Consider the following 26,124-nt stretch of genomic DNA (forward strand, 5'->3'; position numbering starts at 1 on the left):
GAATGAACCACAGCCACACGTATCAACATTGTTACAAACAAAGACATAGGCTGAGTGAAGAAAACAATTCATGCAAGGAATGTTCGGTATGGCACCACGGGGACCAAGCTTGAGGACCTGCAGATCAGTACTACAAAATGCGTATGGATGCATAAGTGTGCATTGAAAGGATGAAAATGTTCACGGGAGTGACCACTGCGTGACAGCGGATGCTTTAGGAGGAGGGCGGGAGGGGTCCACAGGGCACCTGAGCTCAGCTCTTGTTCCATTTCTTAGGAGTGAAAATATGAAGTAAATATGGCTTAGTGTTAAATCTGATAGAGCCAGGTGGTGGGAGGATTTTTATTGTCTGTGCTTGTCCGTATGTTTGATATTTCCGATAAAATCGATCAATTAATGAAAAAAGCTCCTCCCACTCCAAATGACTCACCTGTCCCGCGTTCAGTCTTTGCTCCCCAGGACTTGCCCCCTCTTCTTCAAGGAGCTTAGTTGGAAGAATCTAAAGCACAAAGTGGAAACTTCCACACTTCTCCCAGGCTAAGCCCCTCCGTGAAGTCCTTTCCTTAACACCACATCCTACACCAAGGACCTTCGGTCTGCGTAGGGCACAGTGTCAGTCTGATGCAAGCATGCTGTTTAGGAGCCGCACTGGCCGGGTCTGAACGCTGGCTCTGCCACTTGTCTGCGGGACCTGGGACAAGTTCCTTCGGCTCTCTGTGCGCCAGGAGGGAGGGAGTGCCAGCAGAGAGGGTGGCCCAGGTGGCTGGAGAGGGGAGCAGGGGCAGCTCCGGGGGGCAGGTGACCCTCACCCTCTGCTGAGCTGGGCTACTTGGCACAGACGGACCAAATCATATTTCTCTGTGGCGGCAGGAAAGGGCCACATGGGGGATTGAGTTATCTTAGCAGCAGTCCTTTCCGTTTCAGTCCTACCGTGTGTGCATGCTCACTGGGGACACCAAGAGAGTCTATGTGAAGCAAATTTGCTGTAGATCGCAGCAGACCCTTGGCTGGGGCAGGAAAGAAAGCAAAGACTCCCCAGCCAGTTGCAGACCAACCGACAGGCCCTGCCTCTGAAAACACTTTCATGGGTTTCCCTTTTTACACCAAGAGTTTCAGGGAAGCATGGATACGCTGCCCACCCACACTCTCTGCCGAGCGCTCCGGAATGGCCACGAACCCCTGGCACCTCCAGGCTCCCGCCTCTTGGAGGTGCTACGGCCGCATCCCTGGGGCGCCCGTGGCCTGAAGAGACCCCATGGTCTCTTCCATCCTGTCTGCTTTATCTACCCCTACATACTGTCACGTGCATGGCCTTCTGTGATGCTTGTGGGCCTTGCTGAGATGGGGGAAGGGGGAGAGTTATGGGTTGAAGTGGGGTCCCCCCTCCAATTCATATGTTAAAGTCTTAACCTCCAGAACCTCAGAATGTGACCCGATTTGGGGATGGAGTCATTGCAGATGGAACGGGTTAAGACGGGTGGGCCCTTCTCCAAGATGACCGAAGTCCTTATAAAAAGGGGAGACGTGGAGACAGGTGCACACACGGAGAGCACCATGTGAAGATGAAGTCAGCGGTCGGAGTGATGTGTTGACAAGCCAAGGAAGGCCCAGGACCGCGCTGGAGGCCGCAGCAGGGTCGTGGAACAGACGCCCCACTGCCCCCGAGAGGAACCAGCCCTGCGGACGCCTGGGTCTTGGACTCCGGTACCCAGCACTGGGAGGCAGTGCACTTCTGTTGCTAAAGCTCCCCAGTCTGTGGGCCGTCTGTCTGGCAGCCGCAGCGAACTAATCCAGGGACTAATATTACCCCTTTATGACGGAGGCACTGGGGACCCCCGAGAGCGGGGCTTGCTCAAGGTCACACAGCTGCTAAGAAAACCGAGCTAACACTTGATTGCCTCGACACTGTCACGGGACGTTTGGCGCTTTATAGGAGAGAGTCAGGGGCTGGGAGGAAAAACATATTGCAATTTATTCTTCTATTAAGCATGACCGGTGACAACTGCTTTCTGGGTGGTCTGTTCTGAGCTGGATCTAGACGGTATTTGGGGAAAACAATACTTTCCACTTATCACCTGTACGAGATCATATAACAAGCCAAGTTAATGTCCTGGGACTCGTCATAGTGCCTGCAGCCTTCAGACACGCTGTCAGCACGCTGGGTAATTAGAACGAGCCTGGCATGTTTGGCGGCTTAATTTACGGCACCTTCGGCATTTTGGCACAGCCTTGGCCTTCTGATCCAGGCGTCCTTTCTGCTTTGTATCCTTGGGTGTGGATGATTCTCAACTTCTTGCCTTGGGAGCAACCCCCCTGCTCCTGAGACTCTGGTTCTGACACAGCTGGTTCCCACGCTGTGCTGTTGGCTGGAGCATGTCGAGGGGGGAAGGACAGGGCCCCTGGGGTCCACAAACACGTATTCCAACGCCAGCTGTCCATCCAGAGCTGTGTGGCCTTGGCCAAGCCACATCCCCTTTTGTGCCCTCGTTTTCCCACCAATAACTTGAGGGGCTTGGACGGGAGGATTAGCTCTTTCCAAACTGGGAGGAGGTGGGTGATCTGCAAAGAAGGTAAAAGAGGCCAAGTGTGGGGCTGGCTGACCAGCTATTTTTGGTGTTTAAAACTTCCTTATAAAGTGGTGGGTTTTTCTCCAACATGAGCCTGAGCTGGACACCCACCTGTCAGGCATCCGTCAGTCCAGCTTGGTCCTGTGATCTTGCCCATGCTCACTGGACCCTCTTAGGTGAAAAAGGCAGGAAACATGAATTAATTATGATTTGTACAATTTAATTGGCAAGCAACTCTTCAAATAGAAGTCTTTTGGGGTGGTCTTATTAAAAGGCATGTTTGATTCTAAAAAGGTGGAGAACAACTGGGCTGAGGACCCCAGATTGCTGCCTGCTCTAAAAGCCCGTGATCCCAGCCCTACACTGGATTGGTGCCCTCAGGCTCAGTGATCCAGGTGGTGGGAGCCCAGCATCTGTGATCCGTCTTCGTCAACTGCTGTGTCCCCTAACTTCCCTCCCTCCCCTGGTCATGCCGTATCCTCCTCCCTCCTTGGGTTATAACTGAAGGTCATCTGCTATGAAAGGGTTTCCATCTCCAATTTGTTGCCAGTTGCTAAGATCATCCTTGGCAATTTCTGTATATATCTTCGTGTTGAGAATGACTTTTGAATATGTCTTTGTGTCACACGTGGGTACCTTCCCCGTAAGAAGTGTGACTCCTTGAGCATCGGGATAGAATTACTTACGGCCTGTAACTGGATCTGGGGCCATGGATTCTTCCAGCCCGTGGCCAGGACCTCTGCCTCTGGCACTGTGGTGTCAAGCTCAGTGACGGAGAGTCTCTGAGGGTGAATCAGTGATGGCTGGTGCAGCTAGTCGGGGGCCCGGCCGGGAAGCAAGCCCTGGCCCGACTGATTTTGTAAGCAGTGCTCCTTTCTCTGTGGTGGCATCATGCCATGCCTGTAGGAGGTGGACCCAGAGGGCAGGGCTGGCTTCAAGGGGCCTAGTAACAAAATATAACCTTCGTGGGGAAAGAGAAGTGCCTTCCTCAGCTCAGGGGGTGTCCAAAGGAGCAGCAGGGGTAAGGCCAACTTTAGAGGCAGGTGGAGCAGTCTGCTTCAAGTCTGGCCGAGGGCTGACTCAGGGGTCCGCACTGGTGCAGCATGGAAAGCCATGAAATCACAGACATTGCTATTGTCCACCCACTTCCCTCTTTTTCTCTAGTGATAGAATTCCCTCCCTTTTTTAAAAAATTAGGCACTTAGCTGCACCTCACAAAGGCTACTTTTCCCTGGCTCCCTGGCTATGTGACTAAGTCCTAGCCAACAGGATGCAAGCCACAGTGAGGACGTTTTCTTAAAGAGAAGGAGTGTTCCTTTTTCTTCCCCTTTCCTTCTTGCTGCTCCCTGGAAGGTAGACGTGATGGCTGGTATCAGAGCAGCAATCTTGGCCTTGAAGTGACCTTGTAAGCCACACCTGGTGGGACCACAAAATAGAACGCGCTTCTTCATGACCCTGTGGGGTGTCACACCAGTCCCAGTCCAACTACCTCTGGACTTCTGTGTGAGACAGAAGTAAGTTTCCATTTTTGCTTAAGCCGTTGTTCCTTTGGGGTTTCTGTCTCCTTATCCCAAATTACAGAGAAAGCTTTAATAATTTTTTTTTTCAGTTTTTTGTTAATTCTTTTGATTACTTCTGGTGCTGGTACCTCTCTAACACTTGCTTAAATCTCCCCTGCTTCAGCCAAGAGAACATCACTCGTTGAGGCTCAGAGCCTTTGGCAGGCACTAACATCTAACTGTAATTTATCGACATTGTTTTGTTTCTATGGTCTTTATTTTTAGGTTACCATTTACTTAAGGTAAATGATACTCTTTTCCATTTACAATAGTGACATGAGGTCACTTTCCTTTTAAAATAATTTACTTAAGCAAAACAATTGGATTGATTTAAAAGATATTAAATGACTAAGAGTACAGGTTACGGCAGTGAGGGCGGAATCAAGGAGGCGGCTGGAGGCTGACTACAGCCAGGGAAATTAGGATATAGATTGTGCCACTTTGGAAAGAATTATCTAAATATTTCTTCCTTCGGTATTTTGTAGTTCTTGTTTTTGATGATTCAAAGTAGTCTTGTAGCAGAGCTAAGCTACCTAATTCCCGAAGGCAATAATTTGGTAAATATTCCCCCAGACCAAGCATGATAGAAAGTGTGAGTGCTGAAGCCAAACTTCCTGTGTTCAATTCTTGGCTCCTGCGATGACTAGCTGTGTGACATTGGGCAAATTACTGTGTGTCTCTGTGCTCAACATCTCACCCTTATGATGGAGTTGATGATGTTGTGGAGAGGATTAAATGATCAATTGTACGTAAGGCACCGAACTGAGCATCTGACATACATTAAGTATGCAACAAGTGGCAGCTATTTTTACTATGGTTATGTCTGGCTTGAATGCATCCAGAAGTCAGTGTTGAAAGCTTTATACTAAGCTCTTGGATGTAGAATAACTCTGTCCTGATGCTCAAGATGTTTTACATCTTAAAGGTAGATTTTTCTCAAGTTTTCTACCAATATTCTTTTTCTGTTCCAGCTCTAATCCAGGATACCACATTGCATTAATCTTCACATTTACCTTAGTTACCTCTAATCTGTGACAGTTCCCCATTCTGTCCTTCTCTTTAATGACCTTGCCACTTTTTAGGACTATTGGTCTGGTATTTTGTAGAATTTCCTGAAGTTCATTTAGTAAAATGCTTTCTCACAAGTAGCCTGCTATTATAGATTTGGGGGAAGAATCCCCAGAGGTGACATGTCCTTCTCACTGCATCATATCACAGGGTATATGATGTCAATATGTCTTATTACTGGTGATATTAATCTTGAGTGCTTGGTTAAGGTGGTGTCTGCCAGGTTTCTCTACTATACTATAGAGTTAGTATTTTTCTCTTTTTATAGTCTGTTTGTTAGAGGAGAGCCTAAATTCAGCCTACACTCATGGAGAGAGAAATTAAGGTCTACCTCCTGAAGGGAGGAGTATCAAAGAATTTGTGAATATATGCCACCACAGTAATTAAGAAATATTTTGAGGAAGATATTTTGAAGCTATATCCTATTTTTTCCTTAAACTTTCACTCACTAATTTGAACATTTGTTAGTGGATCTTGCCTGTAGCTATTGTTACTGGGATGTTCTAATGGTGATTTTCTATTTCTCCACTTCATTCTACATTTATTAGTTGGAATTCTTATGAAGGAGGAGGTGTCTCATTCACCCCCCCATTCATTTATTTATTCAATTATTTGTTTATATCAGTATGGACCAAAAGATATTTACTTTATTATTGGGGGATATAATCCAGTACTAATACACTGGGAGCCTTTTCAGAAAGACCAGTGTCCTTTGACATGCTCTCATAATTTTTTTGAGCACTTCCTTACTTTCAGGTACTGCAGGATGCTCAAAGATCATCTTGATTTTCCCTGCCCCAGCCGAGAACCAAACATTTCTCCAAAGAACCCCGGTTCCTTCGCTTGGAGAATGGTATTTAGAAACCAAGATCTGAACACTAGGTGTTCTCATCGCTATTGGGATGTTACTGCTTCTAAATCCTTTCAGTGTATAGATTTAGGAATGTATGTATATATACTAACTCATGTGAACCCATCTCTCTTTCTCATCATCATCACAAATGAGTTTCTACTGATATCTCCAACACTAATCTAATACAACCAAGTTTATTCTAGCCTTCCTTTCTCTCTCTTGCTTATTTGTAGCTTCTTTCTCCAATAGTGAAAAGCCTTACTCTCAGGACTAATAGCAGAATGGAGATGACAGAAGAAAGAATCAGTGACTGTAAAGGCACACCAATAGAAATAATCCAATCTGAAGAAGAAAGAGAAAGAAAGATTGAAAAAAATGAACAAAACCTCCAGGATTTGTAGGACACTATCACAGGTCTCATATCCACGTTATTGAAGTCTCAGAGGGAGAGGAGAAAAAGAATGGGGCAGAAAAAACATTTGAAGAAATAATGACTGAAAACTGCTCAAATCTGGTGAAAGACATAAATTTACAAATTCAAGAAATCCAGGGAACCCCAAGAAGATAAATGTAAAGAAAACCACATCTAGATGCATTATAGTCAGAATACTGAAAACTAGAGAGAAAGAGAATATTTGAAAACAGCTAGAGAAAAATAACACATGACATAGTGGGCAACGGTAATTTTGATACCCACTGACTTCTTATGAAACAACATGGAAGCCAGAAAATAGTGGAACATCTTTAAAGTGCCCAAGGGAAAAATTGTCAACCTAGAATTCTATACCCAGCAAGTATATCCCTCAAAAAAGAAAGCGAGGTAGACATTCTTTTACATTGCCAGCAGATCTTCACTGGAAGAAAGGCAAAAGCAAACTCTTCAAGCTGAAGGGAAATTATACCAGAGGAAGTGCGGACCTCCAGGAAGGAATAAAGAACATCGGGAATGGTAAATATCAGGGTAAGTATATAAAACTATTTTTTCCTTTTGATTTCTTCAAAAAACATACGATTATTTTAGGAAGAAATTAGAATAGTGTATACGGAGATGTAATACACGTGACAAGTACAGCATAAACAATGCTGGGGGTGGGCTAGCTTAAGGGATAAATGATGGAACTATACAGTTGTAAAGTTTCTACATCTTATTTGAAATAGTGTAATATTCACTGAAAAATCAAGGGTATATGCTATAATCCCTAGTGCAACCTCTAAAAATCAATGTAAATATTTGTATTTAAAAGGCTACTAGATATATTAAAATAGAATTCCAGAATATATTTATATGGCCCAAAGTAGGAAGGAAAGGGGGAATAAACAAACAAAAACAGAGGAGACAAACATAACAAATAATAAAATGGTAGACCTAATTCCAATCATGTCAATAATTAAATATTAATAGACTAAACACTCCAATTAACACATAGTAATTTGCATTATGATTACCATTATTATTGCTGTGGATTGCAGAAGAGTGAGGTCATTCTCTGATCCGGCTAATCTTTTAGAATATCATACAACCCTGAGCATCGAGGGTTTGGCTTTGGGTTATCTGCTGCTTCTGGAAAAACCTTCCTTGTCTTCCCAGCAGGCGGGGTGCTCCTGAAGGGACCATCTGTCTGCCTCCTTAAGCCCCTGCTGAGTTCCCAGGCCTGAGGATGGAATTGGTCCTGACCAAATGCAGGGTATCCCAGAATCAACACCCAGGAGGACACAACAATCATGGAATCCAACCCGGCAAATGTCTCAGTTTCCCTTAATAGAAATCTCTCATCTGATATTAGTTTTTAAGCAGATTTTTTTAAAGGTAATCAACATGCACATTATATGTTTAAAAAAATGTGCAAAAAGTTTTGCAATTAAAAGTGAGCCTCCCTCCTATCCTGGAACTATAAATCAACAAACACAGATTTTGTTATGGGTTCAGCCTGAACCAACACTCCCAAGGGACTGTTGGCAGGGGCTGGGGAGGGCCTGGTCACACCAGCAACAGGAGGAGTTGGGTTTTACATTCTTCTCTACTCAAGCAGATGTCTGCCTCATGTTCTTTTTTTAGCCTTTGTCTATGTCCTCACCATGGGTAAGCAATAATAGTATTCCAGAAAGCTTGTTTTTATGGAGGAAAATCCAGCTAAGCATAATGGGTTGGTTCTGCCAGCTTTATAAAATACAGAATTTGCATTAAAAGGAAAGTCCTTCATAACTGAGAGTTGAAGGAGTACGGTTGGGGAGTGTAGCTAGAAATAATCTCTGCTGGTTAAATTTAGGGATTAAAAAAAAAAAGCCATTGGTAAAATGCTATCCGATATTCAAATGGTTTGGAATTGTTTCTCTTCAGAGGATAGGAAAGAGGGGATAAGTGAAGAGGTCATGGGCTATGGCATCCAGTAGAACTGGTTTTTATTCCCATTCTGCCACAATAGTGGTGGCAAGTCACTAAACACTAAGCCTCAATTTTCCCATCTATAAAATGATCCTGGCACCTAGTAAATATCCAACAAATACAGTTTTCCTACCCAGCTCTCCCGACTCCCTGTGTTTTGGTGTTTTCCAGTTACCTAATAACAAACCGTCCCCAACCCTAGAGGACTAAATGGACAAGACATTGATTTTGCTAAGTGCTAAAGCAGCTTCTGATTATGGCTCCTGGTATTCTCACCCTTGTCTGATCCTCTGCCCTTATCTGTGGCCAGACATAGTGATTTTCTCCCAATGAATGGGTATGGCGAACATGATGGGATGTCACTTCCTTGATCAGGTTATAAGATGGCTTCCATCTTGCAACCATTTTTGCTCTATTGCCATGGTTTACATGAAGTAAGCCACAGTGCGATGTGAGGCCCATGTGACAGAACTGAAGGCGATCCTGCCAACAACCACAGGAGTGAGCGGAGCCTTCCCCAGGGGTCCCTGGAGATGATGAAAGCCCTGGCCAACACCTTGATTACAGCCCTTGAAAGACCCTGATGCAGAGGACCCAGCTAAGCCATGTCCAGATGCCTGGTCTACAGAGGCTGTGGGAACATAAATATTGTTTCAAGCCATAAAGTTATAGGGTAATTTGTTATGTAGTAATAGGTAACTAATATCTCAGGAATCTGCAATTTGGAGAGGACTAGCAGGGATAGTGTGTCTGTCTTTTACTTGTCAGCTAGGTGCGTGTGGAAGCTGGGAACTGAAATCATGTGAAAGCTCCCTCCTTCCTTCCTTCTTTCCTTTCCTCTTTTCTGCCCTCCTTCCCTCCTGCACTTGTCTGGAGGTTAATTCTGGCTGTGGGCTGAGACCTTAGGTCGTTGTTGGCTGGAACGCACAAGTGTGGTTTCTCCATGAGGCTTGGGTTTCCTCATAGTAAGGAGGCTGGGTCTCCAGGGAGAGAGAGAGGTAGAGAGCTCACCAGATCAGACATAAGAAAGAAAGAGGGACAGAGAGAGGGATAGAGAGACGGAGGGAAAGAAGGAGAGATCGGGAGAGAGAGAGACAGAGAAGGAGAGAGAAAGGGAGAGAGAGAGAGAGACAGAGAAGGAGAGAGAAAGGGAGAGAGAGAGAGAGAGAGACAGAGAAGGAGAGAGAAAGGGAGAGAAAGAGAGAGACAGAGAAGGAGAGAGAAAGGGAGAGAGAGAGAGAGAGGGAGAGCACCAGATGGAAGCCATATCACCTTTTCTAACCTAGCATCAGGAAGTACAACATCCCTTCTGCTGCATTCTCTTCATTAGAAGAAAGACCCCAAGGCTGAGCAGTACTCAACGGGAGGGGAATTAGATTCTACTTTTTAAGCAGGATTGTCCAAGAATTTGGAAGAGCATGTGGGTTCAGAAATATTGCTATCCCTCCCTTTGGGAAATGTGATCTGCCACATTTGGGCCACTCAGTCTTCCTGCTTTCATCCAGTGTCCCCTCCGTCATCATTGCCTTACTTGAGTTGGCCCCCTTTAGGGGATAGGGTACCCAAGTAAGAGAAGATGTCAGAAAAGTCTTTTTCCTAAGTGGTTCCATCTGCCAAGGAATCAACTTGGCCATACGCTCTATCTGCCTTCGGAGGTCTCCCCACTTTGTTCTTCTTTGAAGACACAATTGATGTGATATGCCAAATATACTTGGATAGCCCATAACTGGGACAAGGAGGAAGCCCTGAAGGTCACTGAAGAGCCACTTGCTTGATGACTTACCAACTCTCTATGTAAACAAATCTGCAAAGGCAACACTTCTTGATGAGAGAAAGAAATAAAGTAGGGGAGGGATAAGAGACAAAAGAGAGAGAGGGGGAGAGAGATCACCAGATCAGACATAAGAAACAAATCCAGATAGATGAATGGGATTACAACAATGGAAAGAGGCAAAGAATGGAAAACATGAAATGTAAGAAAGCAATGACCCAATCCTACCCAGAATAAGGAAGTGGGTATAACACTGCTTTTAAGAAACAGCTTTATTGAAATATAACTTACACACTACACAATTCACTCACTTAAACTGTGCAATTCAGTGGTTTTTAGTATGTTCACAGGGTTGTGCAACTATCATCACAATCAATTTCAGAGCATTTTATCACCCCAAAAGAAATCTTGTACCCACTTGCACTCACTCCTCTTCCCCCTCAATCCTCCCAGCCCCAGGCAACCACTAATCTACTTTCTGATAGATTTGCCTTTTGTAGACATTTCATATAAATAAAATGATATAATATGCAGTCTTCTGTGATTGGCTTCTTTCAATTAGCAGAATGATTTCAAGATTCACTCACGTTGTAGCGTGATCAATATTTCTTTCCTTTTTATCACTGAATAGTATTGCATTGTGTTCAGACACCACATTTTATTTATCCATTCATCAGTTGATGGGTTTTGGGTTGTTCCCATTGTCTGGCCATTCTGACCAATGGTGATGCAAATATTTCATGTACAGGTTGTGGGCACGTGTCTTCACCACTCTTGGCTATATACCTTGGAGTGGAACTGCAGCATCACATGATAACTCTATGTTTAACATTTTGAGGAGCTTATAATTTGTTTTCCGAAGTGACCCCAGCATTGTATAAAAGTTCCAGCTTCTCCACATCTTTGCCACATCTTCTGTCTTTTGGGAGATGGCCATTCTAGTGGGTGTGAAGTGGCATTTCATTGTGGTTTTGATTTGCATTTCCCTGATGGCTGATGATGTTCCAAATCTTTTCATGGGCTTATTGACCATTTATAAATTTTCTTTCAAGAAATGTCTATTTAGATGCTTTGCCCATTTTTAAAATTGGGTTATTTGCCCTTTCATTGTTGAGTTGTAAAGTTTTTTTATATAGTCTGGATACAAGTCCCTTATCAAATACATCATTTGCAAATAAATTGTTCCATGCTGTAGGTTGTTTTCTTCTGTTTTCTTGATTGTATTTTTAGTATCACAGAAGCTTGTAATTGTGATGAAGTCCATTTATTCTATTTTTTCCTTTCGTTACTTGTGCTTTTGGTGTCCTACCTAAGAAGATTTTGCTTAACCCAAGGGCATGAAGATTTACCCCTATGTTTTCCTTTATGATTTTTATTATTTAACTCTTGCATTTAGGTCTTTGATCCATCTTGAGTCAATTTTTTGCATGGGTAAGGAAGGGATCCAACTTCATTCTTTTGCATGTGGTTCTCCATAACGCTTATACATTCACCTTATAAACACTGCTTTTCTGGACAAAGCAAGAGAAAGTGAGATCCACTTTTCCCTAAGTTCAACCGTATTTTAAACATGAGATTTCTATGACCCCTTCTCTTTCTTCACTTTCAATTCTTGTATAATGTGAATATGGGTACATTTCTAGGATAACTAATTGGGCCTCAGTTGTTCCATCTCTTAAAAAAAAATAAAGATAGTTATTCTCTTCCCTGGCTGCTCATTGGGATCATCTAGGAGCCTTGCAAAGTACCCCTGACTGAGTCTTGTGCCCAGGTATTCTGATTTAGTTGGTCTGGGATAGGTAGGGTCTGAGCCTAAATATTTTTCCAAGTGTCTTGGGTGATTTTATTGTGCAGCAGGATCATCATCCTGCTCTAGATGGTCTCATTGGGGCTTTCTAGGTCTATGATTCTATGTGTCCATGGCAGTTCTGAACAGTAAGACCCAACTGAGTTTGGTCGCGAATACCCACTAATGAGGTGTTTCTCTGTGGTTCGACAGGGCAGATCCGCCCATCTCTTCTGAGAGCAGATGGCAGTGTTTCTGCCTGGTCCCCGACCCCTGCAGTAGCCTCGAGGGTATCTCTGAAACCGTGAAGACCCCTGATAATGTTCCTGGGGCCGCTGCTCCAGCCACACTGGCTTCCACCGGCTGCACTCCTTCACCTTTGCTGTTCCCTCTGCCTGAATGCTGTCCTTCCCTTCTCCACCGGACTTCCTCCTATCCAACCCCCATCTCAGCTTACACGTCACTTCCTCAGAGAAAGCCTTTCTTCCTTCCTCTCCTCTCCTTCAGATCCTCCCTTATATATTCCCACAGCATGGTATTTTTTGATCCCTGTGTCCCAACCATGATTAATTAGGAGAGTAATTATTTTCTAGAGTGTCTCTCTCACTAGGTTGCAAGACAGGGACCATGTCCGTCTTGATGGCCACTGTTGCATCCCCAGTGCCCAGAACAGTGCCTGGCATGTACAGAGCTGTCACCCAGTAAACAACTGCAGGATAAATAACCTGAAACTGACCTTGTAATGTGGAGAAAAATCTTATCTCTGCTCAGTGCCCTCTCTTTAGAAGACAGAGTGGCCCCCAGGGATACCAACAAGGGGGAAGTCTTTCCTATGTCCTAAGTTGAGTATATGGGCTGGAGGATTTTTCTGGGTAGAGGGTCAATAGTTCTCATCAGATTCTTCAAGCAGTCTGTGGCCTCCAAAAAGGTAAGGAGGCTGGCCTGGGTTTTCTCTATGGAGGTCTCTCTGCTTCAGGCTTCTGTACTTTTACAATAATGTGTTGTCTCTCAGGAGCCCCTGGAGTGGAGATCCAAGCAGTGGCTGGTTCCTTGGGGTCACCTGGTGGTGCTGGCTTGCATAGCATCCTTTGGGCAATAGGAGAACCGCCCCCCTCCCCCAGGGGGGGCAGCAACTTTCTGTCTGGACAAGTTGTAGGAAAGGGTCTGATCCCCTGCTCTCCACCCACTCTGCACTCAGCTTCCTCTGAGCCCCCTGGGAGCCCACATGGGAGTCCAGAGTCAGGAACCGAGTGAGCCTGGGTCTGGTCTGGGTGGATGGTGTGCCAAGAGTGGCCTTGGGTGGAGAGGGAGGAATCTCTGGCCTATGGAGTCTCAAGTCTCTGGCCAGATTTGAGAACAAAGACTGAGCTTTGTGTCTCTCAGTGGGCTTCCTTGAATCAGCTCCTTCACCCTCTTTCCATCCTGAGAGGCCGGCATAGTTTATGCCCAATTCATAGAGGAGGAAACTGAGGCCAGAGATGTGATGTGACTTGCCTAAGCCACACAGCTAGACAGTTGTGGAACCGGTCTCCCCACTACAGATGAACACCTCCAGCTTTCCCAGCCTCCTCACCTCCTCTCCTGGTGCCCCCAAGTTGAGCTTCCCCGGGCTTAAGAGTTTGGACTGGTCTTGTGTGCTTCTGCTGGAGGGAATTCAGGGTGGGAAGGCAAGAGTCTTGTGTTCCAGTTTGTCCAGTTCTGCTTGTCATACAGCAGGCCGACAGGCCAGACTCCCTGCCAAAGGCCTGGGGCAGGACAGAGTGGGCACCTGCGGGCACCATCTCAGCAGGGTGCTCCCCACGCTGCAGGACAATCCAAAGGAGGGCCCCGGTGTGAGAAGCACAGCGTCAAACAGTGGGGCTCATCACCCCAGTGGGTGTCAGAGAACTATACAGTAGAAGCCAGGAAAGGTTTGATCCTTGGGGGATAGATACATGAACTCTTATTACTGAATCTAAGTCAGGTTGATGCTGGGAGGATGGCACTGTAGGCCCTCTGCCTTCTAGGCTTGGATACCACTTTGTCCAGCCAGGCTCCCTATCTCCGCTCTGAGTTTGGAAACCTTCCTCGTCTTCTCCCCTCACGCACGGAGCTCAGGCCCTTACTGCATTGAACATTCCCTATTGCATTTGCCCGTTTGCTTGTCTGCAGCACTCCTGGGCTCTAAGCATCTGGGGGTGGGACTGTGTTTGCCGTATTTCATTTTGGTCCCCCTGGCAGTCAGCCCATGGTCTGGCACATGGCAGGTGTTACCAAAAATGGTATGAAATGAGAAATGGACCCAAGCACATAGTATCACGTAGCATGGTGGGGAAGTTTCTCACCTGGACAGGAATTCTGAGATGCCCAGAATGGAGTGGACGTCCATCAGGTTCACTGGAAAGACAAAAAGGAACAAGGATCCCTTGGTCCAGCCTCAAATCCTTGGCAAGAGAGTGTCTTCTGGCTGCAATGGACATGAGCAGTTCTGTGTCTTTATTGGGCTATGTGGGTAGAGACTTGACTTTGTAGGATGCTACAAGTTGGTGTATGTGAAGTTTGCAGCAATCCCAGGGAAAGCCCTCTCTTCTCATGGTGCCATTGCTATACTTCTCCTCTGGGTCCAGAATACAGTAAACTATCAGGATTTCAACAAATTTTAACTACTTACTGAATTTTAAACACATTGGAAAGAATATTATACACAGGAACTTATAAAAGATATTAAAAATACAAATAAGATGAATATGCATCCTCTGTGCATTAAGCTTAAGAAATTGTTTTCGTGTACTGTATTGTATTATCATTCAATTCAAACATTACCAAATTTCCATTGTAATCACTCTGTAACTTCTTTTTTTTTTTTTAAAGATTTTATTTATTTATTTGAGAGAGAAAGAATGAGAGATAGAGAGCATGAGAGGGAGGAGGATCAGAGGGAGAAGCAGACTCCTTGCTGAGCAGGGAGCCCGATGCGGGGCTCGATCCTAGGATTCCAGGATCATGACCTGAGCTGAAGGCAGTCACTTAACCAACTGAGCCACCCAGGTGCCCCACTCTGTAACTTCTTTGTGCCCTTTCCAAATCCCTTCCCCATCTCTGGAGAAAATTCTGTTTATTTCTTTTTTCTTTATAATTATCATAGGTGTGTATTATAAACTATATTATTTAGTTTTGGATGCTTTTGAAATTTGAGTGGAATCATATTGCATGCATTCTTTTATGACTAGCTTATTTATTTTTTACTTATTTGCTTAAAAAAAAAAAACAAAAACAACATTCTTGTAGTCTTTGTCCATGTTGGTCAATATTGCTGTGATTCACTCATTTTCACTGCTGGAAGATACTCCACTTGATGACCACATCACAATGTATTTATCCAGTCTTTTTTCTTTTGAATACTATTTTGATGGTATATTTACTTTTTCCACCCTTTTACTTTCTGCATCTTTGTGTTTTAAAAATGTCTCTTGCAGTTAGCTTGTAGCTAGGTGATTTAAAAAACGAGTAATACGAACTTAATTTTTTCACTGGCAAGTTAATTAATCCACTTAACACTTGTTAAGACTACTGATAAAATGCAGATTTATTTATATTATTTTGCATTTTCTACTTGCTCAATTTTCTTCGTTTCTTTTTTCCCCCCTTTTTTGTTTTCTTTTGTACTGAGGACTCTCACCCACTCCCCCCTCCATTAATTTGGAGTTATATATCTTGGTTCTATCCTTTTAGTGGTTACCCTAGAAACTTTAATAAGCAGGCTTAATCTAATCAAATCAAAAGCTAATCAGTATCTTGACTCTCCTGTTCAAGGCTTTGATTTAAGCGAATCACCGTCTGACTTACTGTGGCAGACACACGCAGTGATCCATATTCCTGTACAGTCCTCTCTCTGGGAGTGTGGGTGGGACCTGTGACTTACTTCTCATCCATAGAATATGGCAGAGATGATAGGGAGTCACTGCCATGATTATGTTTCTTTACAGAGGATTCTGTGCTACTAGAAGAGAAAGACTTCTTTGCTAGTCTTGAAGAAGCAAAATCACATGTGTGAACGGTCCATAGAGAGGGCCATGTGGCAGGGAGGTGTGCAAAACTTCCAAATGTCAGGGTGTCTGGGTGTCTGGGTGTCTGGATGGTGCAGGTGGGTGAATGGCCGACTCTTGGTTTCGGCTCTGGTCATGATCTCAGGGTCCTGGGATTGAGCCCTGTGTCGGGCTCTGCACTCAGCAGGGAGTCTGCTTCAGGATTTTCTTTCTTCCTCTGCCCCTCCCCTGGCTTGCTCTCTCTCTCTCAAAGAAATAAATTTTTTTTTTTTAAAGAAACCTTTAAATGCTGAGAGGCAGCAGGAACACTGGGCCCTCAGTCATAAGTTGAGAGAAGATGAATGCTGTTGATGACTCAAGGGAGCCCAGAAGGGGGTTTCCCCAGTTAAGCATCTGATGAGACCACAGCCCCACTGACCCCTGGATCACGCTTTCGGGCGGGGCGGGGGCGCGACATCCTGGAGATTCTACCTGCTGTGGTTACAGTCCTAACAAATGGCCCTGACCTTTGTCTTCAGCGTTTGGTGTAGGGATTGGGGTGGGGAAGGCCCACAACCTCTTCTCTCTGTGATGTGAGCCAGACTGCAATTGCGATTTTGAGGTCGGTGACTATATCTCCTTATCTCTGAAGCCCCAAAGCCTGGCACATGGTAGGTGTGTTACATGTTAATCACCGAAAGATGTTACCCTAAGGATGATCCGCTTGTGTTCTCTACCTCAAGTACTTTGTCTTGTTCTCATTTAAAGACAAGGCCTAAAGAGGTTTACTGACTTACTTATAGGCCCTACATTTTCTGCAGGGCCCTACTCAGTGCTTTACCTCTTCTGTTAAGCTGTCTGTCGTGATTCCAATTCATAACTGGGTGGACCTTCCCCTGAGTTCTTACAACATGAATTAATAATTTTATCATCTCAAGAAGAATAGCATCCATTTAAAAACTCATTTACTGTCTGCTGAGCTCTGTGCTAAGTGTTTTAATCCTTCAACTCAGTTCATCTTTACAACATATTTTTGAGAGAGATACTTTTATTGTTACCATTTTACAAAAGAGGAAATTGGGACACAGAGAGGTTAAATAACATGCCCAGGATAACACAGCTAGTAAGTGCTGTAGGAGGGATTTAAACCCTCGATGGTCTGACTCATGCTCATGCTCAAAGGTAGCTGACTTCTTATGCAGGGAGCATGTCTTAGGTTTCTTGTTTGTTTGTTTGCCTTGGTTTTTCTTCTGGATCTTCTGCCCATCCCTGGTGGACTGGACTACCAACCTGGTAGTTGGTTGATGTTTGAAAAATGTGTTGACTCACTGAAATTTCACGGGGGGCGCTGTTAGGCTGCAGGCTGCCACTAGGTGGTGCTACATTCCAGAGAGTGGACGGCAGCTGGCGCAAGAGGCAGGCTTCAGGCCGCTCTGGACCCTGGGAAAGGAGCCTGGTCTATCCAGAAGGGGGAAGGCTGGAGTGCCTGGAGGAGGGAGACCGCACACCTCCCGAGAAGAGAAGGGAGGAGAGAGAATCCAGCACTCCAGCTTGTGCCTGGTGGGCGCTGCCACCCAGAAAGCAGGCCAGCAGAAAAATGGGTGGACCAGATGTCAAATGGACCCTCTGAGAGTGGGGTCTGCAGGTTGCAGTGGTGGGATGGACACACGTCAGGGCAACATGCTACCAGAAAAGCAGCCTGTAGGGCCTTACTGGAGAGGGCCTGGCCGTCCCGCTCTGCTCAGGACCACAAATGGTCAAATCCACCTTGTAATTCCAGTCCCATCTAGATGGGTGGCTTCCCCAGCTCCCAGTCGGGCCTTTAGCCACTGCTGAGTTTCAGGTGCCAGGTGAGAAATGTGTAGTGATTGGTCCCAGACCCCGGCCTTCTGGCCCCTTCTGACCCCTGCTGCCCGGCCAGCCTCCTCTTCCACACACCTCCGCTCACACTCTTCACTTTGGCACGGTTTGGTGGAGAAACAGGTCAGTGCTGTGCCCAGGATTGGGATGGCAGGGCTCAGATGCGGGCGGGTCCCTGCAGGTTGCAGTCATGGCGGGCGGGGGGTGGGGGTGGGGCTTCCTGCAGGATGCGGGTTCCAGTGGGCAGGGGGCCTCCAGTTTTGTGGACTTGAGTGCCAGGGCCTTGGCGCTTGGCTGTGCTTCAGCATAGCAGGAAGAACACAGGACATCAGGGGACCGGAGCATGACCACCTGTCTCTTCTTCTGCAGGGGAACATACAGTTAACTGTCCACATTGCAAAGATGCTCTTGTGAGTGGAAGGGAGGATTATTAACAATTACCCTGGGACAATAGGTGGAAACTGGGACAGGTATCTGGGCAAACCAGGACCTATGGCCATCCAGCTTCTCTGTAAAATGAGTTGCCTTCTAAGGACCATCTAACTCTGACATCCTCTGATTTTTGGCTATAAGGGAAGCACAAGGCAGGGACACAGAAATGAGGCCAGAATGTCCTGGTTCGTCACATTCTGGGATGCAGAGAAGCTTTGTGTGGAGCTCAATCATTGGTCCCTGGACCCAATCAATCCATCTCCTGGTCCCTGGATTATAGGGATCCTGTAAATAGGTATGAAGAGTCCCAGGCCCTGGAGAGTCACACAGACACAGCCCTGTCCTCAGGGGAGAGGCCAGGTCCTTCTGCCTGGCCCAGGGCTCGGTCCTGCGGACATTGGGCCCATCCCTCCCTCCCCGATCCATCCTAGCTCTGCCCCAAGCAGTCCTCAGCCTGTCCACTCTTCTCTTTCTGGGCTCCTGGTGCACGGAGTATGCCTCTCTCCTAGGAGGATTTCTAGAAGTGCTGAGAGAGTCCCCTCTTCTCTCTGGCCCTGCCTTGCCCACCCTTCCTCATACCACTCTAGCTTCCCCCATCCTAACAACCCCATGACAAATTATCCCACAGCTAAGTTAAATTGGCTACTACATCAAATACCGTGGATTATAGGGAAAGGAAAGCACATAGCTCATTAACTCAAACCAACCCCTCCCCCCAGGCCTCATCTTTCTTTTCTCCCCCTCCATTGATTTCTGGAGAAAAGATTTGGCCAGAGGAGTGCCACCTTGAAGGGCTTCTTGGGTGAGGAGGAAACTTGAGGGCAGGGGACGGTGGTTTGGACACTAGAGTCAGGACCCGGCGTGAAATCTGCGGTCCTCACATGCAAGGGATCCACCAGCAGAGGGCGCTGTGGCAGAGTGTGGCCCCTTCCTTTCCAGACTCAGGCCCAATCCTGCCTCTGGACTCCTGGGGGACAGGGAAGCTGCTGGGGGAAGGTGTTTCCTCCTTAGGCCTGTCCATGTGGAAGGAGGGGCAGATCTCTCCCTGGAAACCCTTTTTGGAGCAGGGAAGGGGACAGCTCCACCAAGAACCAGGGTCTCACCCGCTGATCCCTGAAGCTTTGCTCAGCTGCAGGGGCTGTGGTGTGGAAGGAAGGGGAGTTTCTCTGGATGCTGGGGCGACCTTGCCTTGACCTGGCGGTAGGGATTCTGGTTTCAGCTAAACTGCATGGTTGGCACCTCTAAGGGGAGGAGGCTGTGGGAAGGAGGTTGAGGGAGCCCTGTTCAAAGACTCAAGAAAGGAAACGGGTTGGTTGAGAAGATAGAGTCCTTCTCCTCTATTCAAGGGCCCACCTGTGACCAGTGATAGAGGGGCCTGCAGGAGCCACCCTTTCAGAGGGTAATGAAGAATTCATCAGGCTTTTGTATCTGCCTGCCCATGACCTCCTGAGCAGACAATGGCAGGGCTGGGGGCCTTTGTCTCCCTCCCTCCAGAGGGAGTGTCAAATGTTGGCCACATGTGGGTGGGGAGACCACCTCCCTTGGAAAAGGGGTAGTCCTGTAACTTGACAAGGGGCACCAAATTCAGGGCTAATTAGTTGGAAATTAAATTTTCCATTTGGCTGGGCCGGAAACAATTGGGGGTGGGGACCTAGAGTCAGGAGAGACCACTGGGGAGAGAGATGGTGTCTACTGTGTGTGCTTTGGTAAACCGCACCTCGTGAAGACTGGGAGTGCCCCACAGCTACTCAGCTCCAGAAAACCAGTCAAACAGACAAGCAAACCTACCATCCAACACCAACACGATGGTGATTGTACTTTGACAGCCTTTCTAATGAAGGAGCACACCAACCACCTGCCTTAACATGGGAGATGCCGGATGCGTACAGAGACATCAAGAAGTCACTTCATTCTACAAATCTTTTCTGGCATTCACTCTGCCCCATTCAATAGCAATGCATCGAATTCCACCGTTAGAAATTCTTTTTTTTATGACTTCACCACTATGGAATTAATTTAACATTTATCAAACCTTTACTGAACTCACACTGTGCAGCAAAGACTATTTCAGATATGGGGATACATGAGTGAACAAAAGGCAAAATGCCTGCTTTTGTAGGCTTTCAGTCCAGTCAGGTAGATAAAAATAATGAAATATATATATATATATATTTTATGTCAAGTGAGGAAGTTCTGTGAAACCAAGATAGGTAGGGGGATAAGGCATGATTGGATGTTCTTTCAAATACGGTGGCCAGGACGTGTCTGAAAACCCCTGAATTTAATGATCTCCAAGGTCTCTTCCAGCTTTAAAATTCTATGATTTTAAAATGAGGAGGGGCATCTGAACAGCGATCAGAAGGCTGGGAGGGAGTTAGCCATGTGGCCATCTCGGGGGAAAGGCATTGCAGGTGGATGGAAGGGCCTGGGTAGGACTATGCTTGGTGTCTGAAAATATCAAATGGGCCAATGTGGCTGGAACAAAGTGGGCGGGGGAGGGCCATGGGGGAAGATGAGCTTGGGGTCTGAGCGTGCGGGACCGTGGGAGCCGCTGGAAGCACTTGGCTTTAACTCTGAGATGGGCCATTGACGTCTTGCATGGGGAGTGACTTGATTTTAGCAGGTCAACTGGCTGCTCTGCGGAGAATGGGCTAGAGCGGGGGCCCCCGTGGAAGCAGGGAGACCGAGTCCAAGCTTCTGCAATGGTCCGGATGTGAGATGATACCCACAGACCCCCTCGGAGATGGTACGGCCTCGGTGTGCGTGCGCGTGCGCGTGCGTGCGCGCGCGTGCACGGGCCCTTGTCTGCATGCCTGGAGGGGAGAGGTCTGCCGCTCGGCTGTGCCGGAGCCTGCCCCGGAATTGAGCTGGTGAGAACGACCCCCCACCCCGGCCCCCGCCGAGAGGAGAAGTCCAGAGCCAGCCCGGGAGCCAGGGCCCTGGTTTCTCCGCCTGGCTCTGACTGACCGGGTGTTTCCAGCAATTGGCGCCGTGCCTCTGTGCCTCAGTTTCCTCATCTGCAACATTAACGTAGCGTCAGTGGAACAGTCTGTTCTAGGCCAGGTGTGGGGGAGGTGAGCGACCCCCTTAGCTCTCCAGGTTCCCGGGGCTCCTGTAGGAGAGATGAGGAAACAGAGGAGGGGGACAAACGGTGAGGGGGAGGGGGAGGGGGAGGGGGAGGGCCGGGAGCCTGGGGGAGGAGGGGCAGACCACCTCTGCCGGGCCGGCGTCGGAAGCCGCCCAGGGAAGGGCTCTCACAGCGAGCCACGAGGCCGGGAGGAGGCGTGTGTGGGGCAGACACCAGCGGGCGCAGAGGCTCAGAGGTGGGAAAGTGAGTAAAGGAAGAGAAATCATTTTAAAATCAGAGAATTTTGAAGCTGGAAGAGACCTTGGAGATCATTGAATTCAGAGGTTTTCAGACGCGTCTTTGTTTCAGCGTGGTATGTCCGGCTCTATTACACGAATCAGACAATATTAATAGCTAACCCGTATTGAGTGCGTGCTGTACTGCAGATTCAATTAGTTTGCCCAATAATCCCATGAGTTAGGTTACTATTATTAGTATCCTCATTGTATAAAGGAGGAAAACGAGGCACAGAGAAGTTAAGCAACTTGCCCGTGGTCACACAGTGAGTCAATGGAATAGCCAGGATTCGAACCCAGGCAGTCTGGTCCCCAGACTGTGCACCCCCCCCCCTTGGCTTGGGGGTGAAGAGGAGGGTGGCTGGTGCTGGTGTCAGGAAGGGGGTACGGTCATGTGAGGGCGGGGGACAGGGGAGCAGTATTTGAGTTTTCTTTGGCACACATCCCTCCCTGTTCCCTTTGCAGAGGGGTAAGCTGTACCAGAATCCATCCAAGCTCCCAGGATCCTTATTGTAAACCTCTAGCATTAGCTTCCCGGGGCGGGCTGAGACCACGCCTCCTCCAGAGGGCTTCCCTGACCGCCCAGGGTGAGCACCCTCCAATGCTCACGCCAGGCTGGGCTCTGAGAAGCTCTTCTCAGAACAGCCCATCTCTCTTGTAATATAGAGCTCCCACGTTTGCGGAAGGCCCCCGTTCTTTGAGATTGTCTGTTTCAACCCCATTCCCAGAGCAATGCCCCAAATACACACCATCCCGAATCCCGAGGACTCTTTAGAGGTCCACTCATCCCGTTATGATTTTCACCCCGCTCTCTCTTCCTTGAGTCCAGCCAATGTGACGTGGGTTCCTTGTCAGCAGTCCCCTGGGAGAAAGGCTGAGGGCAGAGGAGAAGATCCAAGTATCAGTCCCCTAGTGCTCGGGACCTCCAGCCTGTCCGCAGGTAAGTGCTCCGGCGCGGCCACCAGGGGGCGCCCGAACGCCGGGGTTCGCGCGGCGGCTCTTGGCGACCAGGCGGGCGCGGCGCGCGGCGGCCGCCAGGGGGCAGCAGAGCGCGGGGCCGCGGGGCGCGGGGCTGGGCGGCGGCAGCTGCGTTCCCGGCTTCGAGCGCAGTTCTCTGTTAGGAGGGTAATTTAGAGCAATTACACCGATTATTATTGCTTTTCTAATTAGTGCTTTTCCTACAGAATTAGCCGAGTGTTTATTAGGAGCTGCTTGTTGCCAGCAGCTTAACTGCTTCTCTGCCGGGCGCGGGGCGCCGCGAGCGGGGAGGGGCCGCGCGGTCCTCGCCGCCGCGTGGGGCCGGTTGGTTATGTGGTTTCGCATAAAAGCACGGATTAAATATTCATTCTGCTTTGTTACATATAGCATTAAATTTTTATCAGCTGTATGTTTTCCTTGAAGTTTTCCCTGCGTGTTAACATTCAGGCGGGCTGCAGAAAAACTCCAGGGCCTTGGCGGGTGGGGATGACAGGTGGGGCCCCTGAGAGGGGCGTAGGGGCCAGAGGACTCGGGGGGAGGGGGATGGTCACCTCGCTGACATCTGTAATTCCTCTAGACTTTTCCCAAGCCCTGTGTCCCCACATCCTTCGAACACTCCTGGGAGGTAGATAGGAAAGGAATTCTTGACCCCATCGGATGGATGAGGAAACTGAGACCCCCACCGTGAGGGGTCGTGGGTGGCTTCTCCAGCCCACTGTCATTCTGGCTCCTGTGGCACCCTGGGACATTCCTTAGGTGCCCCACCCAGGCCTTCCCTCCTAATTTCTCCAGGCTGGATCCCACCCAGCTAGATCCTGGGACCTGCCAGGAGGCAAACTGATTCCTACATTGTGCCCCTAAATCCACCACCTCTTGCATAGCTGCTCCTTCTGGAGCCCTTAACCCAGAGTAGCAGTGATAGGGTGGTGGGAGGCAGAGGAGAGAGATTTGGGGTTTATTCAACGCACTGCCTTCATGATGGGAAGTTGCTAGTTACTTCTTGGAGAGGGGAGAGGTTATTCTCACCTCATCAGTAGTGGCAACCCCAAGTGAGAAAAACTAAACGTACACACACACACCCATAGGAGAACTAGAGGGGGCAGTTCCTGATTCGGTATTCGAAGGCTTCTGGAAAACCACCCCCCTAGCGCATCCAAGTGTTTGTTTACAGCTCATTAACTACTTGATGGAAAGGCTGGGGTGGGGGTGAGGCAGGGAGATATTGACAGAAAATCAATCAGAAATGAAGATTAACGATCTCCAAAATGTTCCAGTGGGTCAATAGGGACATGGGCTTTGAGTTTGAAGAGCAGGGACTGATGAGCTGAGATTTCATTCCTCCATTTGTTGCTGCACAGAGCGGGGCTCACCAGGATTCAGACTGGCTGTGGGGAGGTGTGGCGGGCTCCCAGGGGTTCCGGGATGGGGCTCAGACTGGGGACTGTGTTAGCCCCGCTCGTCTCCTCCTCCTGGCCTTGGTTCCTTGTCAGCAGGTGGGGAAGGGAGGAGCACAGTGGGAGGGTTGGTTCACCTCACCACTGCTGGGCCACTGATCACACTGGGCCCGGGACATGTTCCAAGGCGGGGGCGGGGGGGCTTCCCTGCTTTTCACCCCTCTGTGCGTCATTCATTTTGGTGGGGTTGGCAGGGGAGGCAGGCAGGTAGTTTTAGAGAAATCCATGGGTGCCGGAGGGCCCAGAGTGGCTGGGAGATGCCTGAGCACCGGCCCGGGCTGGCCCCAGATGCGTGGCAGCTCTGGAATCACGCTGGGTGCAGGGGAGCCAGGCCCAGACACCCCCTCCCCATTCTGCTTGCAGGCTTTCCCAAGGGACTGCCTCATATAACAGTTTAGACAGGTAGGACGCTGCTTGAGTTCAGCCCCTTACCTGAACCCAGCTGGGTAGGCCCCCTCCACGCTCCGCCCCACTCCCCTCCCTTGGAGGCGTGCTTTCCTTTGGAGAGGCTGGATTGCTAGCCTGGGGACAGCCTCTGCAGCTGCCCCCACATCTGGCTGCCGCCCTGGCCACCTGTCTGTCCCTGGGTCTTTTTCTGCTCTCCATCCTGAGAGCAGAGGGGCTGAGAAGCGGACTAGGGCATGGCTGCCTGTCTGAGATGAAGAGAAAGAAGAAACAAAGCGGAAACTCCCACATTTATATGCTACATGTCCTGTCTCAGAGGGCCTTACCCAGTGAATGTTAACTTGGTCCGAAGAGGCTAGTGTGGAGTCTGGGGTTCGAGCGGCTGATGACCTCTGGGACACTGCTGCTCTCTGGCCTGGGACGAACACCTGTTCCTCACCCTTACAGTGTGCTTTGTCATGGCAGTGGCCAGCCTCTGCCCACTCAAGCCTTTCTGGGCTGCTCTCCTGCACTCAGCCCTGACATTCTGGACTAGTCAGCATGGACTCGCAGGCCTGGAAGAGGTTCTGGATGCTCTGTACCACAGTGTCCCCACCTCAGCACTGCTGCCACTTGAAGCTGGGTCATTCTTTGTTGTGGGGCCATCCTGTGCGTTGTAGGATGACTAGTAGCTTCCCTGGCCTCTCCCCACTAGATGCCGGGAGCACCTTCCTCTCTTCCCCTTTGTGACCATCAATAATGTCTCCAGACATTGTCAAGTGTCCCCTAGGGAACAAAGTCACTCCTGGTTGAGCACCACTTCTCTACACTATTCTCCTTTAACAATTAAAAAATGCACCAACCGATATCTAGAGATGGGTGGTATCATATGCAACATCATTCGGGGTGGAATAATGGAGTGGCCACAGGCTCAGGTTCTGGAACCAGCCATACTTACATTCATATTTCATCTCTACTACTGACTAGCTTTACTGTGATCAGCGGCAAGTAAACTCTACTCTGGCTTAGCTTGCCCATCTATTAAATGGGGATATGAATATTACCATCCTTATGGTAATGTTAAATAAATAGCATTAAATAAGGTGATTCACATTAAGTGCTCAGCAAATTGCCTGCTGCCTCGCAAGGGTGCAGTTAACAGCAGTGAATGTCAGAATCAGAGACAAGTTCTGGACTCCTTTCCTAATTGGAAATAGGAAGATCTGAGGAAGGTACCCGATGATGGTGTTCTGAGGACACACTGCAACTTCCTTCCAACCACGAGGTGTCTCCTCAAAGATATGGAGGCTTTTGGATCCCTATAACCCAAATCAACTAGAGATGATGGAAATTAAAATTTTGTTAGTTGACATTAAAAAAAATCTCACAGCTGCACTGAGTTGCAAAATGAGCACGGATGAAGGAAGAGTGCTGAAAAGACAAGAATTTCTCTAGGGATGCAATGCAAAAGGGAAGGAGATAGAAAATAGGAGAGAAAAGTGAACCAACACCAAGCGTATGTGAATTAAGAGTACCAAAAGGAGAAAATAGAAATGATGGAGGAGAGACAATACTTAAAAGAATTCATAGAAGGGAATTGCCCAGAACCAAAGAAAGATAAAAATCCTCAGCCTTAAAGGGCCTGGGGATGGCCAACAAAAT

At 47.9% G+C, this 26,124-nt stretch overlaps 1 long non-coding RNA gene across 1 annotated transcript in view; it reads left to right on the top strand.

Moving 5' to 3' along the window:
- Positions 1 to 268: 268 nt before the first annotated feature.
- The window catches only part of LOC135362454 (uncharacterized), a 30,047-nt gene continuing 4,191 nt past the window's right edge, over positions 269 to 26,124 (top strand). The window contains exons 1-2 of the long non-coding RNA XR_010407190.1: positions 269 to 4,081; positions 6,281 to 7,008. This is a non-coding gene — a long non-coding RNA (uncharacterized LOC135362454). The remainder of the gene's footprint in view (positions 4,082 to 6,280; positions 7,009 to 26,124) is intronic.

The sequence above is a fragment of the Mirounga angustirostris genome, unplaced genomic scaffold, assembly GCF_029215605.1.
Source record: "Mirounga angustirostris isolate CCGP_5_RB_7025 unplaced genomic scaffold, mMirAng1.0.hap1 SCAF_14, whole genome shotgun sequence".
NCBI lineage: Eukaryota > Metazoa > Chordata > Mammalia > Carnivora > Phocidae > Mirounga > Mirounga angustirostris.